Source organism: Papio anubis, chromosome 5 (assembly GCF_008728515.1).
Source record: "Papio anubis isolate 15944 chromosome 5, Panubis1.0, whole genome shotgun sequence".
NCBI lineage: Eukaryota > Metazoa > Chordata > Mammalia > Primates > Cercopithecidae > Papio > Papio anubis.
In genome coordinates this window covers 46,156,809-46,177,800 of record NC_044980.1, presented here as the reverse complement: position 1 = coordinate 46,177,800, position 20,992 = coordinate 46,156,809, and the positions used below count along the sequence as shown (strand labels likewise).

General features: G+C 35.6%; 1 pseudogene across 1 annotated transcript; it reads left to right on the top strand.

Annotated features, from left to right (window-relative positions):
- The first annotated feature begins 310 nt into the window (after positions 1-310).
- LOC108581976 lies at positions 311-896 on the top strand (annotated as a pseudogene). The gene has a single exon (XR_004183955.1). The product of XR_004183955.1 is annotated as a peptidyl-prolyl cis-trans isomerase A pseudogene (transcript).
- Positions 897-20,992: the final 20,096 nt, after the last annotated feature.

The window sequence follows — 20,992 nt, the reverse complement described above, 5'->3', positions numbered from 1 at the left end:
CAAAGAAAGATGATACAAAAAGAGATGAAGAAAGTTGTTGTGTGTTTAAAAAAAATGGGGATGAAATTCCTCATCTCTTACATTCCATTTCCATCCTTATAAAACTTCACTACTATTCACCATATACGCAATGCACATTCCAGTAGATTATCTAATTCTATTAGTCACTTTCAGCCCTGAAAAGGTTTTGGCAGTACTCTAATATATAGCTTAATGAGGAATATTATTCTAATAATGAAAGCAAAAAAAAAAAAAAAGAAGATAAATAACATATATCAGTATTGTTTTATCTCGTGCAAAAAAAAAAAAAAAAAAAAAAATAGGCTTTGCAGACGCTGCCGCCGAGGAAAGTCCTGTACTACTAGCCATGGTCAACCCTACCGTGTTCTTCGACATTGCCGTCGACGGCGAGCCTTTGGGCCGCGTCTCCTTCGAGCTGTTTGCAGACAAGGTTCCAAAGACAGCAGAAAATTTTCGTGCTCTGAGTACTGGAGAGAAAGGATTTGGTTATATAGGTTCCTGCTTTCACAGAATTATTCCAGGGTTTATGTGTCAGGGTGGTGACTTTACACGCCATAATGGCACTGGTGGCAAGTCCATCTATGGGGAGAAATTTGAAGATGAGAACTTCATCCTAAAGCATACAGGTCCTGGAATCTTGTCCATGGCAAATGCTGGACCCAACACAAATGGTTCCCAGTTTTTCATCTGCACTGCCAAGACTGAGTGGTTGGATGGCAAGCATGTGGTCTTTGGCAAAGTGAAAGAAGGCATGAATATTGTGGAGGCCATGGAGCGCTTTGGGTCCAGGAATGGCAAGACCAGCAAGAAGATCACCATTGCTGACTGTGGACAACTCGAATAAGTTTGACTTGTGTTTTATCTTAACCACCAGACCATTCCTTCTGTAGCTCAGGAGAGCACCCCTCCACCCCATTTGCTTGCAGTATCCTAGAATCTTTGTGCTCTCGCTGCAGTTCCCTTTGGGTTCCATGTTTTCCTTGTTCTCTCCCATGCCTAGCTGGATTGCAGAGTTAAGTTTATGATTATGAAATAAAAACTAAGTAACAATTGTCTGTCAAAAAAAAAAAAAAGGTAACTTTAATAGCCAGAACATTAAAGGAAGTTGACTAACATACAGAAAATTTTTGACACAGTGAACATAAGTTTTATACAAGCTATTACACATATCCCCTACCCATTCGACCTCCAAATCACAGTCTTATTCAAAATTAAGAGGTTTGCATTTCTGCATTCTGAAACAATTCCACTCTATATACTCCTGGAAGAGTGGAAAGCACCCTTCAACCATAAATTCTGGTAGCTCAGTCCACCGTGACAACAAACTGCGTGTGAGATTTTCCTGTCTATATCTGATCAGACTGGTTTCAAGTGGCTACTTTCCAGAAACTCCCTGTCAGGACAAGATTGTCTCACACTCAAGTCAGGACACAGAACCACCAGACCCAAATTGTTCAAAAGAAATAGTTACTTGGTATCAGCCTCAGACAGATGAGATTGAGCAGTGTTTTTTAGGTAAAGAAAAGATCTGAAGACAGAGGCAGTCAAGTGTTTTAGAACCCAAATGATGCCACGAGCTTGCCACTTGCAAAGAAGTAGGAGGGCAGATGTGGGGCACAAGGAAATCACCTAAAAGAGAAAACCTGATATCTAATGAGTCTCTGTGATGGTCCTGAAAACAAAACGAAATCACAAATAAAATGGCAGCCTTGGAAGCAAAGGGCAGACAGAGGCCTCTACTCAGCCTAAGGACCCAGTCTTGCCTTGTTTAATATGGATAAGCAACTCCTTAGATTTCTAGAATCAAACCTTGCCAGCCCTGCTCTGTGCTTTTCTTTTCAGCTTTATTGAACTACTTTTTGCTCCCAGAACATGTACCTTTGTTTATCTCTGGGTATTTACCACTTCTAAACCTGGAACACTGGCGCTTTCTTCCCCTGCCCTTTGATTGGTCCACAACTTCCTGTGTTTCAGTTTAGGCATCACTGGCACCAGAGAGCTATTTTGACTCTCACTACCACCTTCAAAATCTAGAGTCAATGTTCCATCATGGCACCCTGTGCATTCTCTATCAAAGCACCTTCCTTGGTCATTTAAGTATTTGTCCGTACCCCCTACTAGGATAAGATTCAGGAGGGCAGGGACAGTATCTATATAGTTTACTTTGGTATCTTCACTGCTTAGCACCTATGGTAAGCACTCAGCATATGGTAGCTGTTTAGTAAATATTAAGTAAATGAATGAGTGGACGAAGAATTTATCTTAGCCTAGAAACTTCCCCAGGTGTCTCTGTGATAAAAATTATAATGATAATTACCAAGATAACCAATACTCACTATACTTCTATTGTGTACCTGACACTTGTTAAGCGCATTAAAGTTATTATCTGATTTACATTCACAACTATATGTTAAATACTATCATAATCCATATATAACAGATAAAAAAATAAAAATTCTTAATATCACACAGGTAGAAGTTTAGAAGCTGGAATTTGGATTGAGGTCTATATGATTTCAGAGGCTGAACTGAACTTAATTTATAAGTATTCTTAGTTTTGTTTATTTTTATTATTCCCTGAGAGCTTACTATGCTTGAATAAGTGTGCCCTAACTTTATTTCAGCAACAACCACCTTTCTTTCTTTGGCTATTTACAGTTACCATTGTACAATCAGGAACTGCTGTCATAAAACTGTCCATGAGATTGTCAGGGTGAAAAGTAAAAAACAGTTCACAGCAGGGGATAAATTAAGGTACAAACTTCTATTCACTCAAATTTAATGTAAGATTAAGTGTGCAAGCTGCTGAATGTTTTCACTAATGAAGGGAAGACACCGTGTGGGGGTCAATTGATGACTAGGTCCTGAGCAGCACTCATGTGGTGTGTGTAAAAGGATGTACTAAATGCGGGGAATTACAGCCAAACCTGAGTGAAGAAGAAGCAAAACAGCTATAATCCATATGCAACCATTCGTCTTGGTGTCAGAAAGGTGGCCTGCGTGCAGGGAGCAGGGTGGGTCGCAGCCGGCCCACCCCCAGCCCAGCTCAAGGCTGTGTCTTTTAATACTGTGATTGAAGGGGAAGTGCAGTTTAAAGGTTCATCTACCACCTGTTGCCAGGCAAGATAAGTGATAGCAAGAGCCTTCAAGACTCTGATTACTAACTCTCTTTAGTAGGAAGTATTGTGAACAAAACTTTTTTGTTGTCTTTACAAAGAGATCAGTTTTGCAGATTCTTATTGAAACAGAACAGAAGTGCTTGGGTAACAGGCTTTCGAAGAAACAGCATCTTTAGGGCTGGATAAAATAGGTAGGGTGATAAAGAAGAAGTAGGGGTAAAAATCTTGGAAAGCAATTTCTCTTATTCCCATCCTAGAGTTGTAGGCACCCAGAAGGTTAATAGCTATGCTGTTCAATATAGTTGCTTCTGTTCACATACAGCTCTTGAAAACTTGAAATGTGGCTTATCTGAATGGAGATACACCTGAAATGTAAAATACACACTGGATTCTAAAGACTCAACATGAAAAAAGAATGTAAAGGATTTCATGAATGATGTTGATGGTGTTGAAATAATATTTTAGGCACATTGGGTTAAATAAAATATATTATTAAAATTAATTTCACCTGTTTCTTTTTTACCTTTTAAAATGTGACTACTACAAACTTTAAATTTATACATATGGCTTTTATTTGTATGTCCATTAGAGAGTGCTGGTTGATAAGATGGTTACATATATTATTTATGTTTAATATTACCACAGTAGGATCTTTAATCCTCTTTAATCTCTATGTTTTTGATTTGGGGAGTCTTTTAATTTTAAGTGAACTGCAAATAATGTTATCAATTCTGAAAAAATCTACTTTTGACACTTCAAAACATTACTTTTGAAGGATATTTCCATATTTCAGTATCTTTGCCTTAATGTAAATAATTGAGAATAAAATCCAACCTGAAAAACCTAAAGAAATCATAGCAGCTCTTACCACCAGCAGCTATTTTTTCTGTGAAAAGAAATGTCTGAAATGGAACCAAGGTGAAAGTGAAAACTAGTTATTGATCCCTTGCTGTTATTTGCTCATAAGGTATACTTTATCTGAGATGCTGCACATTATCAACGTAAGTGAATATGAAACAGATATTTTGTAGATATTTGCATATGACATTTAGCTTGAAAATGTATACATAAACCACATAGTCATAGGAGTTTTAAAATTAAAATTGCATTATTATAACTTTTAGCATTTTTTTATTTTTTTTAACCTGCGTCAGTCTGAGGCCCTGTTGAAAGAATATTTCCTAGATGGTTCAAATAAGATTTAATGAAAGACAAGATTAAGAACAAAATCAAAACAAGGAACAAAGCCTAGGAGCAACACAATGTCATTACCACTGCCAAGGCTGATAGAAAAAGGTTTGAAATGGTTTTAACAGAATGCAAAACAGGTAGAGTCAAGGAGTAGGAAGTCTTCAGAGCTACCTGTGATCAGGAATGCAGTGCCAGGCAGGGAAACAGTAGGGAAGAAGTATCCTGATACCTCTCTCTCCCCGCACCTTAAGACCTCCTCAATTGGTCCAACCTACCTGCAAACAGAACTTCATGTGCAATCACTCAGAGAAAGATGGAGAATGAATTTGGGGAAAAAATAATATATATATAATAAAGAAAGTTAGCACATCTAGGAAACTATTTTTATCCAGGATTATTTTGTCTAATGTCTAAAGCAGTGTAAATAAGCATAGGGACCAATGGGAAAAATCATATGATATGGGAAAACACAACAGCAAGGTGGTTAATTAAACAAGATATGCTCCATCAGAAAGAAGAGCATCAATATGGAATAAGCTCTGTAGTGGGAATAGAAATCCAGGAGAGTCATAATGTAGTAGAAAGATAAAAGAATATGTGGTAGATATAGAGAGATTATAGTGCCTAAGTTTCTCTTTTGATTAATTTATGAACAAAAATTTTAATTTATTGCAATGAGTAAGATTTAAATTAAAAGGCAATGAGTGTCTAATTATATTTCTTGAAAATGGGAAATTGGATAATTTAGGGGAAATTGCCAAAAGATTAGAATTTAATAAGTAAAGAATGCTATTTTGCAATTTTTGACATTTGACACTAATTTTTGTCTTAGCAGTGGTTTTTGGTTAGTTAAAACTCTGGAGAAAAATGTAAAACTCAGGTATAAAACATCACAGATTATTCTTTCAGTACTTTATTATATATCTGTCCTCTATATAGCTTAATTGGTATAGGCAAATAAAATGGGTTCAAGAAACAGGAATATATGCATGAGATTGCATTTATTTCTAGGCTCTGAACATTTCTCATGCTGTCAGTGACCTGACCTTACCTTGGATATGGCCATTTTCTACCTTTCCTTGATCTGAATAATATCTACTCAACCACCAAGAATAAAATTCCTCACAAAAATCAATGCGTCTTTCCGGGAAAGCTTTGACAACTGTCCTCCTACTCTTAGCCCATTCCTACTCTCAGGTGGAGTTGAGTCCAGCCTCTTAGAATAATATATGCCACAGAATTTTTGAACCAAAACAATACTCAAAGAAAGAGGATAATGTGTTAGTCCATTCTCAACACTACTATGAAGATACTACCTGAGACTAGGTAATTTATAAACAAAAGAGGTTTAATTGACTGACAGTTTCACATGGCTAGGAAGGAACTTACAATCATGGCAGAAGGCTTAGGGGAAGCAAGGCACATCTTACATGGTGGCAGACAAGGGAGTGAGAGCATGAGGAAGTGCCACACTCTAAAACCATCAGCTCTTGTGAGAACTCACTCACTATCACAAGAACAACAGGAGGGAAACTGCCCCCATGATCCAAATACCTCCCACTATGTCCCTCCCTCTACATGTGAGGATTACAATTTGAGACGAGATTTGGGTGGGGACACAGAAAGCCATATCAGATAGATAGCATTTTGTTTCTATTCATGTTTGGTTGAGACTATGTTATCAGTTATAGTTTTCCATCCAGGAATAGCAGTACTAAAATTCTATATCATCACTTAAGAGAAAAACCATACCCTTATTTTGACATAGGGTTGGCAGTTGAGGAAGTCAAAATTCTATTTTGAAAAGAATACTTCTTACCTTTCTAGAAGGTCACAGTTATACTTGCTGACAAAGTTACCATTCTCATCAAGGTTTCTTTCAACTGCTCAGACGAGTACTTCATTGAGACCCCAAACTGTCATTCTATTAAACATGGGTAGTATTTAACTTAGACAATTTTCAGAACATGCACTGACACCATCCTGTCACCTGTAGAAAACATCAGTTATGTTGTATGGAATATCTAGTTTAAAGCAACGACACAGACTTCTGATGGGCCTGCCAGCTTTGAAATGCAACCTGAATAACAGGACAAATTGACCTATTGAATGATGTTATTTAGTATAAGAGTTCTGGCCATTTCTGATATCTATTTTAAAAAAAACATTTACATTCATTAATTCATATTGATAGCCATATTATTTGGATATATTTTTCCATTCAATTTTCCCCAACTTTCCTAATCTTAAAACATTTTAGAAATGCATACTACCCCACTGAAAAATAATTCACAATCCTGTGCCAAGCTGCCAAGCATCTCAATATTTTTGGCAAGTCTACAGGGGACTCTGGGACTCTATATTCTCAAGAAATCCTTCTTGCCCCCAACCAGAGGACTCCCATGATCAGGCAAGTGTGGAGAAAACTACTTAAATTGAAAAGCAGCTGGTGATATTTTAATTATAATGTTTTAAAGATGTACTCGGAACCACTTAATTTTACTTTCTTAAATAAAATTAATCACCCCAAAGTAAAATTTGTGGTATTTATTACACATGCAGAGAACTATTACGTTACTGGCAATTTTTTATTTTCAAAATAAGATTGCATATATGTGCTTTCAGATAGACATAATTCTTGATCTATATTTTTGTGTTTATAAACAATCATTCTTAGAAAAATTTTTAAAGTTTTTCTGTATTTTATGGAAAAACCTCCAAGAATCTAAATCATTATCTAAATCATTAAAAGTAACCACCATTTATTGAATGCCTACTATTTTATATGATACTCTTTACACATAATTGTATTATTCCCCACAAAAAGGTGAGCATTACTGTGCTTATTATTTTACAAATGAGGAAAGCAAAGATCAAAACTGTAAGTAATATAGCCAAAATCCCACAGTTAATATCAGAACATTACTTTAAAATAGATCATTCCTGAATATTGCATTGCCTTCCAGAAAAATAATATAATATACTAATTTACATGTAAAACCAAATCAATAAAATTTTTCATCTGTGCTGTTCTTGAAGCATTTATTTTCATTATCTAATTATAGCAAATTTGTGACCTAAATTAGTTATATAAATATATAGCTTAAGTCTAGAAGTATGACAGCTTGAATAGCTTTTTTAATTTTTTAATTCAGCCATCAGTAAAGAAGAAATGGTGATATCATTGGTTGTGAATGGCTAAGATGTACATACCATAGAGTAAAATTTATACTTAAATCAATTCTTAGGGCAAAATTTGACAATATCTTTCTAGATAAAATGAGAATGTCCCCATGGTTTATAGCCAAATCAATGAACTTACAGTCATCTATCGAGATGTTTAGAAATATAAAGAAGGAATCACACTGTTTAAATATCGTTGATGTCAATTTTTAAAATTGTTGTGCTTTTCAGATCTTGTTTTTGCTGGTTATGTAACCATTTACTCCTCAATAAAGTAAACAGAAAAACAAGCTTGATAAACTTTTAAATTGTCAGCAAAAATACTCCCAAAAGCATAGAATAACTAGTATATTTAGGCTGATGCACACACACACAGAGAAAGAGGAGAGAGGGAAATTTTGACAAGCTCTAGCCTTTATGCACATACAGAAGTGATTTGATTTTAAATGGTTCTTAAATTTATCAAACTAATTATTTTATTATTGATGTGAAAGAACATTCTTGGGAGCAAGCACTAAAAAACATCTATTTGGCAAGTAAATAACAAGCTAATTCTGTAACAGAAAAATTTCTGGCCAATTATAAAGAAAGTACAAAGAAAGTCAGTCTCACTAACTTTACTTGTCCTTAATCTTTTTGATAACTAAATATAAAAGAAAATGTTATCCCACTGATTTATCCAAAACAATTGCATGCATTATCTGTGAAATTTCAATAATTTATTTATATCTGGTATTAAATGAAAAAACCAAAAAAAGAAAGGTTTATTATCTTATTTACCTAAGAAAAAAGTAAGGTTTTTAATGATGGTCTAAGGGTATATACATCATTAACAGAATTATTAAATGAAAAAATATTGTACTTAACATAAGGAAATTTAAACTATTTTTTGAAGATTTTAGAGGTAGAATCAGAGAGCTTGGTTGCTGTACAATAATCACTGGGAATTGATCATGTGCCTGTAATGGTCCATATGCATTTTGTTCCATCAATAGATGCTTAAAATTTTAGCTGTAGTTCTGTAGTACTTACCTATATGACCCCAAATGTCATTACTTTCCTTTACGTCTTACATTGAATTAAGATATTACATTTCAGTAGGTCTGTATTTCATTTTCTATTTCTGAAAGATCATCACAGCCACAATTTTTCTATGCACCTTTTGTAAATAACTATTATTCAAGAAAATAATTGGGTTTCCATGAGCAGAACGAGTAGGAAATAACACTGGCCTCAGATGTATGAGATGCAACCAAACTACACACAGAGTAAATTTTATTTTCACTATTTTTGAAATAAATGAAATATTTTATTAAGGGCTTAATACATAAGAAGAAAAATAAGCAAAATCTGAATAAGTCAGAAGGAAATAATGATGCTTTAAGCAGAAACAAGTATATGACAAAACAATAGATATGATCAATATGAGACATAAATAATTATACAGAAAAAACTGATTAACCAAATTATTTTGAAAATGAGAAAAAGAATATTTTAACAACTATAGAATATGTTTTAAGGTAAGATTTTTCTGAGAAAAATTTATGCTAATATATTTAATTATCTCAAGAAAATACAATTTTCTAAAGAAAAACACACAAATAGCCAAAACTAATTCAACAAGAATTTAAGAAAAGAAAATGTAAAGCCAAAAAAAAAAAAAAAATAGATGTTAAAAACTTAGCACAGAAAAGCATCTTCAGAGACAGATGCTTTTACACTTGACTTACTTGAACTTTTCAAGATACAGATGTCTATGCTTAAAGAAATGGTGCAAAAAGTAGATTTAAAAAATGGAACATTACCAAATTCACTTTATAAAGCAATAACTACTATGACAATTAAAGCTGGCTGAGATATAGAGAAAATAAAGAGGTGTATCCAATTATTTGTAACTGCAGACATGTAAAATCCTAAACAGACTATAACAAAATGGTCTGTAGTCCAAGAATCAAGCTACTCATCATTATGAAATCTACTAATAAAATTTGTCACATAGATAAGTAAGAAAAATAACATAATGTTTTCCATTGGATCTTCAAAAAGGCAACAACAAAAATCAAGGATGATTAGCTAGTATATGATTTTAATATACAGAAGTAAAGATGCTTTCTCAACATGAAAAGTATCAACCTGAGACCAGGAGACAATGTGGCACTTAACCCAAAGCCACAGGAAGACACCATTACTATGAAATATTGTCCTAAGTCTGGCTAGTGAAACTTGGAAAGGAGAAAGTAAAATAATTTTTTGCGGATGATATCATGTTAAATCTGGAAATCCCAAATGTATACAAAACAATGTAACAATTGCACCTCATTAAAAATGAAACTTATATATAGAAAAAGACTAGAGTATAAAGAGTGTCTTTGGAGAGAAGAATTGTAGTATCTGGTTTTTTTCTACCTTTTGTTGATTTCCCAAATTTCTTAATACATATGTAATGTTTCAACAAAGTAAATGAAAACAGTAAAATTATCTGGAAACAATAACACTAAACAAACTGGCAATAGGGGAGAAAAATTATTCCTATGATGCTAAAGCCACAAACAATTTCGTGTGTAGACTTGTACATGTATGTGATACACACACCTATTCCAACATATCCAAGTGTGTGTGAATTCATACTATGTGTATTATCTTTTAATTTGTAATGATATTGGCTTCTTGTCATTATTTCATAAAATACATGTATTTATTCTAATCATTTCAACAGCTAGACATATAGTAGTTTTTTATATGGGTTTGCTATAAATTTCTTAACTAGTCCCTTATAAATGGAATTTAAATTTTTCACAGACTTCACATTTTACAGATAATGTTTCAGTGAAGATTCTTGCATATATGTCTTTTTTAACTTACGTATTGCTACAAAACATACCACCACAAAATGTAGTAACTTAAAACAATAATTTATTCTGTATCAAGATTTTGTGTGTCAGGAATTCTTGGGTGATTCTTTTATTACATATGCCATGCATGGAAGTCACTAGGTGGTATTTAGGTGCAGAAGTGCTGGTCCAGTGTCTAAGGTTGCTTCCCTCCTAGGACTGGCACCTAGACAGGAAATCCTGGAAAGCTGGACTCAGCAGGCTCTTGAAAGGAGTACCTACGTGTAATCTCTTCAGCACAGTAGTTTTAGTATTTTGGGGCTTCCCAGTTGGTAACTTAGAGTTCAAAATATATATATCCTAAGAAGTCCAGGTGGAAGCTACAAGGTGTTTTATGACCTAATCTTAGAAGTTCCATAACATCACTTTTTCTACTTTCTACTGGTCAAGAACTCCACTAACACCAGCCCAAAGTCGAGGAGAGGAGAAATAAATTCTACCTCTCCAGAAACATAGTAAATAATTTGCAACCATCTTTTACTAAACGTAAGTTGTAAGTCTAGAGTACTTTGAAGTGCAGTTACAGGGTCAAAGGGTCCATGCGTTCCTGTCACCCATTTGCACCTATGGCTCTGAGGGATGCAGCCTCAAGTCCTGCATTTCCTTTTCTTGTTTCTTTTCTTTTCTTTTTCTTCTTCTTCTTTTTTTTTTTTTTTTTTTTTTTGCCCTTGGAAGAGAGAAGAACAGAATCTTCAATTCTGCTTATTTGTTTTTACTTTGTGTGTGTGTGTTCTTGTGTTTTTTGTTTTTGTTTTAATGGAATCTCCTTCCTCCCTTTTCCCCCACTCTCCCTCCCTACCTCCTGGCTTTTGTTCCTTTTGTTGATGTTGTTTCAGTGTGAATCCAAATTCCTGTTTGTACCCCTTGGTTCACCAAGTTTTAGGTTTGTAGTATAACTTCATTACACTAAAAGAAAAAAAAATCACTTTCCACAAAGTTTGTATGAAACAAATTTTAAGGAAATCTCCAAGAGCACTTTGAAAATAGATATATGCATTGACATGCTCGTTGTCTCTGAGGGGCCCTCAAGGCCATCCAGCATCTTCAGGAATGGTCCACTTGTGATGGTACATGCAACTGAGCACATAAAATGTGACTTTTGGTATAGACATTTTATCTATAATCAGGATATTAAAAAACAATATCAAGATAAACAAGTCAGAATTCTCCTTTATCTGAAAAGCTCACTGAAATCCTATCAGGCTGATTTTTATATGGTTTGCAATATGTTCAGGTCTATCTCCTGCAGGTAGATCATCGAACTGCTGTGCTGGGAGGTTAAACGGTGGTATTAACCATATTAGAATGAGACCTATACTGAGGCAAGAAATCTTTTTGCTTTCCAAATCTTCTTTAGATCATTTCCGTGGATTGCTTTCCATATTTTCTTCCCTTCCCTGAAGCTGATGAGGTATGAAGAACTCAGAATCTTCCTCCACTTAGGTGGCGATGCTATCCACATGCCTAACACTCCAACTCTAAAAGTTTAATTTACAAATATTAACCTTTATCTGGCTACACGCAAGAGAGAAACCGACTAAACGTGACTTAAAATATAACATTTATTTTTACTTAACAAGCCTGGGAATAGGTAGTCTCAAGATAGGTCAGCAGTTCCATGATATTATCAAGGATTCAATTTCTATCTTTCCACTCCTCTATTCTTATCTGTTGGCTGATTGTTCTCATCTTTATTGCCTCATGGGGAAAAATGGCTGCCTTAGCTCCAGACAGTATTTTCATGCTCAAAGCTTAAAGAATGGAGAATGAGTGTTTTTCTCATCTTGTTCCCTTTTTTAAGGTACTTAAAAGCTCCCCAGTAGGCACCTCTTCAGCTATACTTGGTTACCTTTTGTTTCAAGGAAGCTGAAAAAGAGATTACCTAACTTTCTGTTGTGAATAGGTAAAGAAGAAAGAGATGGGTATGGCTTTCTGGTAGTGAACCAACAATTCTACTACGTAAGACAAAACAGAAAGCAGATTGAGTTTTGAGATAAGTTTGAAGAATCACACTCAAGAATGTGTTTATAAAAGGAAAAAGAAGCCTTTACAGGTGATGTATGGTCCAATTTAATTCCCCAATACAGATCTAGCGAATAATGAAACCCAAGATATTCTTATAGTCTTGGCTCTTATCCAAGATCACTTTTCTTGAAGACCTAATGAGGGTAGATTTTAATGAGCCTGTGGCAATGTGAGAATTAAGAATATTATCTCTCTCTCTCACTGCTCTCTCTCTCTCTTTCTTTTTTCTCTCTTCTCTAAATTTGGCCTTAGTATTTGTTGTCCACTTGCAATGTTTATTTTTTTTAAATGTTTGAAGCAAAGGATAAGATAAGTTTTTCAGACAGCAATAACACAATATAGAGGAAAAACAAGAACTTAGATACCTGGATAAGGATTTGGGGTTTTGTTCTTGGCTCTGCTGCTAATTCTAAAGTCAGGGTCTCTCTCTTTAATTATAAGTCTTAATTTCCTTACCTGTAAATGAGGAAGTGGCAAAAGATTCCATTCAGGGCTATATTTTATCATTTCATTATGATTCTGCTACATAGTGACCAAAGTCACTATGACAGCACCGACAGGGTTTTTTTTTGTTTTTTTTTTGTTTGTTTGTTTTGTTTTTTTTAATTTTCCTACCTTTGCTTCTAACTGGAATCACTTAATTATCATCATCATCATCATCATCATCATCATCATCCACACTGTTATCATGAAGCATGAAAAGCCAGGCAATGTGCTAAATACTGTTTGTAAACTATATCATTAAATTGTGCTTCTGTCCCCATCTTTAGAGATGACACAGTTTAAAGTAGGAGTGGTTATTTGCACACAGTTGCTTGGAAATTTATGTGGCCAGAAATTATACAAAATTATAGTTGATTACAGAGACCAGATACTTAATCATTACACCATTGATTAACTGAGGAATATCTCAAGAAAGCAATGAGATTAGTATAAATGTTCTGGATTTCAAACAAAACTTGTTAAATAAAATATTACCAAAATAAGAAAATGAGTTCTTTTAAAAGTTTTCTATCATATTCTGACAAGACAGACCCAACTCTGAGATCTGTGTTCACTTTTGAATGTTTGTAAGCAGACTACACAGATTTAGGAGAGGCAATGGACGCTCAAGAATGGCCAGTTCAAGAGTGGTGGCATGCACCTGTAATCCCAGCTACTTTGGTGGCTGAGGCATGAGAATTGCTTGAACCTGGGAGGAGGAGGTGGCAGTGAGCTGAGACCCCACCACTGCTCTCCAGCCTGGGCGACAGAGCAAAAGAATGGGTAGTTATAAGGTTGCCTAAATATTGATGGGGAGTAAGACATGCTGATTTTGGGATAGTTTCTAACCCCAGTACCAGAAAGACAAACTTTAAAAACAGAGAAAGACTGGCAGAACAGCCTGGAATAAGATAAAGTAATTGAAGGATCTTCTATAGTCCCCTCACACACTAAGTAAATCAGGATGCAGTGGTGGTAAGGGCAGAATAACGGCAACCTATTGCACAGAGCAGATGCAACAGGAAGCTTGTAAAAGCCTTAGGTTGAGAAAGAAAACAGATACTTCCTTTGCCAAAATGAACTGCTGCCAATGCTAATTCTACACAAAACGGATTAGCAGTCAGCCTGCAGTGTGATGTTTGGGGCCAGATTCCCATGAGGGGACAATGTAGAACTGCTACTTGCATGCTCAGAAAATAGAAAAGGCAAGACTTTATTTTTCTTTTTTCTTTTGATGCTTTAACTGAAGAGGAAAATATTTTTATTTTCTGCCACACTCTTTGAAGGTTGCTTCAGACAGCCATGCAGGGACATTTGCACCTGAACAAAAATAAAATCAATCCCCAAAAGGGAAGGGGTGCTGAAGTGAACTAAATGTCACTCCTAATTTAATAACAAGTTGATGGTAATGTCTATTTTCTGAGACACGGACTTCTGAAAAGCTTTAAAACCAACTGTGGCCCGGAAGTATACACCTGAAGCCTAACAAATAAAATAGTAGTTTTTGAATAAAGGTTTTCCTTTGCTCCGTAAAGCTAGATTTGCAAATATTTGTATTTTCCATGAAAAAACACATTTATTGAATGGTATCTCGAAACATGCTGGATAGAATTCCAAGTTTAAAAGCCATTTACACACTGGTACATCAACAGAGCAATTCTTTTACAGCAAGAATCACAAATTCTTAATAAGTTTGAATTTGAAGATCCTGGTCGTTCTCTCTGTCAATGTTTTGTGTTCACTTACTTGGAATCCCATAGATTGAAAGAGAAATAAGAAATAAGTCAATGTTAATTAGCTTGACTTAGCTATTCAAAGATGTATATATTTTATAACATCAGGTTGTCAATATAAGTATGTGTAATTTTTGTCAATTAAATATTTAAAAGCAAATAACAAACCTAATTTTTAAAAAAAAATTAGAGTGAGATGAAAAACCTCACTTTCTCTAAAGAAGAATAGCAACTGTCATCTTTAGATCATTGCTGAGCTACTCTGACCACCACCACTTATTAGATAGTCATGGGGCAAAGCTATGCTGATGAGAATGTTGCCTGCACTGCATTCTGAGATCCTGATATAGAGTTAAGTTACAGGAAAAATGAAGTCAGTGACCCATGGTGTAGTAATCTTAACAAATATTTCCCTGAAATGGAAATCCTATAAACCAGGATTACATATGTTATTTCCAGTCCTACCTATTTTTTTACAACTTGCATTGACATTTTCTAGTACTTGTGTTTTATAACTCTATTGGGATACTGAGGTGATTTCCTTATCAAAAACTAAACCCATACATTTCAAAACAATTCTGTGTTCATTAGCTTTTTCCAAATATTAAACGTACATTATTTATTTAGTAAAAATTACCCCATGTCTTCTTTTTATTGGAATGGCTCAATTAGAGAAATCTAACCTGGCTCAGACTTTTGCATCTGTAAGACAAGTGATGACTTAAGGGTATGATTTGAGAGGTACCAGAAGACTGTCCCAGAATAAAAATGTTACCTCCTACATTGTCTGAGTATCCACTATTGGGTGATTCTGTGGCTAACACAATCTCACCGTCAAATGTCCTCTTTTGCAAGAAAACATTGCTTCTGAGATAAGTAAAGCCTTGGAATGAAAGAAGTTGTCCAGTTATTTTCTCCTTAAATTATCAACACAGAAACAGATGATCCTTCTTCTTGCAACAGGCAAAGTAATTTTTACCCCTCAAAATCCAGTTTAATTACATGATTTTGGTATTTATTTATTTTATTTTATTTTACTTTAAGTTCTCAGATACATGTGCAGAAATTCAGGTTTGTTACATGTTCCATGGTGGTTTGCTGCACCTATCAACCCATCATGTAGGTTTTAAGAACCACATGCATTAGATATTTGTCCTAATGCTCTCCCTCCCCTTCCCCCTGACCCCCTCCTGATATGCCCCAGTGTGTGATGTTCCCCTTCCTTGTCCATATGTTCTCATTGTTCAACTCCCACTTATGAGTGAGAACATGCAGTGTTTGGTTTTCTGTTCTTGCGTTTGTTTGCTGAGAATGATGGTTTCCAGCTTCATCCATGTCCTCGCAAAGGACATGAAGTCATTCTTTTTTATGGCTGGATACTATTTCATGGTATATATGTGCCATACTTTCTTTATCCAGTCTATCATTGATGGGCATTTGGGTTGGTTCCAAGTCTTTGCTACTGTAAGTAGTGCTGCAGTAAACATACGTGTGCATATGTCTTTATAGTTGAATGATTTATATATAATCCTTTGGGTATATACCTAGTAATGGGATTCCTGGGTCAAATGGTATTTCTGGTTCTAGATCCTTGAGGAATTGTCACACTGTCTTCCACAATGGTTGAACTAATTTACACTCCCACTAACAGTGTAAAAGCATTCCTATTTCTCCACAGTCTCTCCAGCATCTGTTGCTTCCTGATTTTTTTTTTTTTTTTTTTTTTTTTTTTGAGACAGAGTCTCACCCTGTGGCCCAGGCTGAAGTGCAGTGGCACAATCTTAGCTCACTGCAACCTCCACCTCCTGGGTTCAAGTGATTCTCCTGCCTCAGCTTCCCAAGTAGCTGGGACTACAGGCGTGCACCACCACTCTCGACTAATTTTTTATATTTTTAGTAGAGATGGGGTTTCACCATATTGGCCAGGCTGGTCTCAAATTCCTAACCTCGTGATCCACCTGTCTTGGCCTCCCAAAATGCTGGGATTACAGGCATGAGCCACTATGCTGGCCTGTTGTTTCCTGATTTTTTAATGATCGCCATTCTAATTGGCATGAGATGGCATCACATTGTGGTTTTGATTTGCATTTCTCTAATGATCAGTGATGATGAGCTTTTTTTCATATGTTTGTTGACTGCATAAATGTCTTCTTTTGAGAAGTGTCTGTTCATATCCTTCGCCCACTTTTTGATGGGGTTGTTTGGTTTTCTTGTAAATTTGTTTAAGTTCCTTGTACATTCTGGATATGAGAACTTTGTCAGATAGATAGAGTGCAAAAATTTTCTCCCACCTTGTATGTAGCCTGTTCACTCTGATGAAAGTTTCTTTTGCTGTGCTGGAGCTCTTTAGTTTAATTAGATCCCATTTGTCAATTTTGGCTTTTGTTGCCATTGCTTTGGTGTTTTAGTCATGAAGTCTTTGCCCATGCCTATGTCCTGAATGGTATTGCCTAGGTTTTCTTGTAGAGTTTTTATGGTTTTAGTTCTTACATTTAAGTCTTTAATTCATCATGAGTTAATTTTTGTATAATGTGTAAAGAAGAGGCCCACTTTCAGTTTTCTGCATTTGGCCAGCCAGTTTTCCCAGCACTATTAATAGGGAATCCTTTCCCCATTGCTTGTTTTTATCAGGTTTGGGAAAGATCAGATGGTTGTAGATGTGTGGTTTTATTTCTGAGGCCTCTGTTCTGTTCCATTGGTCTATATATCTGTTTTAGTACCAGTACCATGCTGTTTTAGTTACTGCAGCCTTGCAGTATAGTTTGAAGTCAAGTAGGGTGATGTCTCCAACTTTGTTCTTTTTGCCAGAAGCACATCAAAAAGCTTAACCACCATGATCAGGTCGGCTTTATCCCTGGCATGCAAGGCTGGTTCAACATATGCAAATCAGTAAATGTAATCCATCACATAAACAGAACCAATGACAAAAACCATATAATCATCTCAATAGATACAGAAAAGGCCTTTGACAAAATTCAACATCCCTTCATGCTAAAAATTCTCAATAAACTAGGTATTGATGAAAAATCTCAAAATAATATTAGCTATTTATGGCAAACCCTTAGCCAATATCATACTGAATGGTATTTCTACCTCAAGGGGAATCAACTACTTCTTTCTCCTGGCTACCATAGGCTTTACATTCACTGCTATCATAGCATATATTACTGTGCTTTATAATTAGTTGTTTACAGGTGTCTGTTATCCCTATTGAACTGTGACTTCCTTTAGGCCAATGAGTAGGACTAAGTCTGATTTGTATTTATCTTTATATTCTCAGGATCTACAGTAGCACCTTAGTATAGTGGATGTTCAAATATGTTTCTAAAAAGATTTAATGATGAAAGCAGTACCAAAAATAGCAAATCTTTCTTTACTATCTTACCTAGAGTATAAGTCAGCCCTGTATCTAACCTCATGTGAATTCAGTCAAAATGGCTGACTTGCTCATTCCACGCATATTGAGTGGGTACCTGCTGTGTGCTGGGCTCTGCTCTAGCACTGAGAAGTCAGTGCAGCAGACAGTGGGGGAAATAAATGGGACCTGTGCCATGGAGCTTACATCACCCTGTGGCAGCTAGATAGTGAAGAAAAAAAAAAAAAAACCTCTATAATGTCAGGTAGTGACAAATGGTATGAAGAGAAGTCAAGCATTGTGAGGAGAGAGAGTGATGGATAAGGAAGAGAGGGAAGAAGATGCTGGATCAATGGTTGAAACAATTTTGTGGGTTGGCAAGGCATTCATTTAAGAAAACACATACTCCAGATACTAGATGACCAAAAGACCATGGTGTAGCAAAAGGGGAGAGATGGAAGCGAGCTATCTGGGATCTATACCTTAAGGGGCTGCATTTTCTGTACCAATGGAGAATTTTAAAATAACTATCTAAGCACAAATCTGTCTTTTATTAATACCATGTGCTAGTAATATTAAACAATCTTACTGGTAAAATATTCCTCCCCACTAGGGAACACTATGCTTATGCCTCCTCCTCCTTGGTGCACTATGGCAGAAGTATATTGTCATTTTTTATATTTATTCTTATGTTTCAAGGCCTACTCTAATTTCTCAGCTGCACCACCAATATAGTCATTTCAAGTTAGGCTTTTAGGTATTTAATTGGATTTTCTGTTCCACTAAATACAAAATTTGATGGGGTTATACTTTGCATTATGTTTTTGGTCTTAAAGCAATCTAAATAGGCTCTATTTTCTACTGCAAATTGAATGAATCATACAATTAATTAGAAAATACAAGTTAAAAATCAGTTCTCATTTGGTTCTATTAAATTTACTTTCAGCCTGTCAGGGATTGTGAGTCCATTGTTTCTTCGGTGATATTTTTTCTTTATAATCTATGTTAACAATTTTTTATTTGGCAATAAAACTGAGACTTACTTATATTGGCAGGAAAAATCTATTAATTGAAAGAAATAAGTAGATTTGGGAAATGTTGATCATTAGTAGCTCCCCAGCTGTCCCGCCTTTTATAGTCATTCTGTTGGTGGATACCGTAGGAGAAAATATGCAAAATATTTTCAATAACTTACATATATGTGTCTCAAGATTATGTGCTTATAGAACATGAAAGCAGACTGTGCGTTCTTTACCTTTAAGAAATGTGCAGCCTCACCACACAGATAAACATCATGTATTTATCAAAAATATTTCAAGACAACATTTGAATGAAGAGAATATGTTTGACTCATAAGCACTGACATATTGAAACTATTGAGGCAATTATTTTGGTTTCCAAGTAGAAATATGTTACGCAAAAATGTTGGTGTTCTCATTGATAAGAACCTAATAGGTTAGATATCTCCTCTTTCTTTTGCAAGCCTTTCATGGTTTTTTTTCTTAGAAAAGTAGTTCAAATACTGTTGCAGGTTAATATTTTGGTATATTAGCCAACAGGATTTCTGCCTGTAAGTATGTGTATCTCATGATCTTTCCAGAGCTCACAGAGCTAACTTCTTCCAAGTTCATATCTCAGGGAAAGGATATATTAAGAGAAATACAAAGCCAACAAAGGAGTCAAATTACTGGCTTTTGAGGCAGCCTGATTCTACATGTGGGAATGAGAAGCATGAGCCCAGCAACCTTGTGGAAGTAAGAAACAGCAACCAGCTTGGTCCAGCTAACACAGAGGACTGTGCTCAAGAATAATCAAAGTTGTAAGGTGAATATATAGTGAATCAGTGTTTGAAGGCTATTGTAGGTAGATTTGGATCCAGTAGGAATTGAGAAAGAGTGTCATATGCAAAGGTGAGTATAATCATTTAAGCCAATTATCTAGTTCTAAAAACAATCCCGTGGTAGCTGGAGTGCATACTGTTGATCAACCCTCCTTACCTAAAACCTTCTGGGATTATTCTCTTACTAACATAATTGTCATCAAATGCTAGAATGTGGAGGGAAGTTCAGGTCTATCGGAAACAGAGTCCTAAGGAAGAGAACAGACACATTGAGTTTTATGGTTTACACTTGGAGGAGGTTTGAGACTAGGTCACAGAGATAATACCTTACCTTAATCATGGCAAGCAACCTCTGCTGATGAGGGTGTCATGGAGGAGAGATCGTGTTGGCTGAGGACAAGCTTTCTGTGTTTCAACCTGCCAACTGGGTAGCCCTTCCTCCAGGGGCCTCAGCATAGAGCTACCATTTGCCAGCAGTCCACTTGTGAAAAAATCCTACTTAACAATCCGCTGGCTGTTGATCTACCATTCTCTAAGGAACCCAACAGCTTGAAAAGCACAGCTCTAGAGCAGCACTATTATTAATAACTCAAAGCCTCTGGAATCTGACTGCCACACTCAGAGTCCTAGCTATTCCTTAGAATCATAGTGGAGTAATCAAAAGCAAGTTGATTAACCTGTCTGTGCCTCAATGTTCTCATCTAGAGAATTTTATAGTGCTGTTGTGAGAATCAGAAATGTGCGCACATGGGAAGTTCATGGGATTTTTGGACACATGGGTATGAGTTTCTACTGTAAAATTTATCATGACACAGCCTTTGGTTGACATGAACTAATAATGAGACATCATGAGTCCTTTGCGGTAGACTGATTAATGCCCTCCAAATATATCTATCAGAATCTGTGAATCTTACCTTATATGACAAATGGGACTTTGTAGTTGTGATTAAATTAACAATCTTGAGATGGGGAGGTTATCCTGGAGTGTCTGGATAGGTCAAGATAATCACAGTGGTCCTTATAAGAGGACACAGAAGTCAGATTCAGACTAGTGGGCAATATGATGACAGAAGCAGAGAATAGAGTGATGTACCTTAAGACTGAGGAACTGGCCACGCACCAAGAAATAGGGACTGCCATTAGAAGCTGAA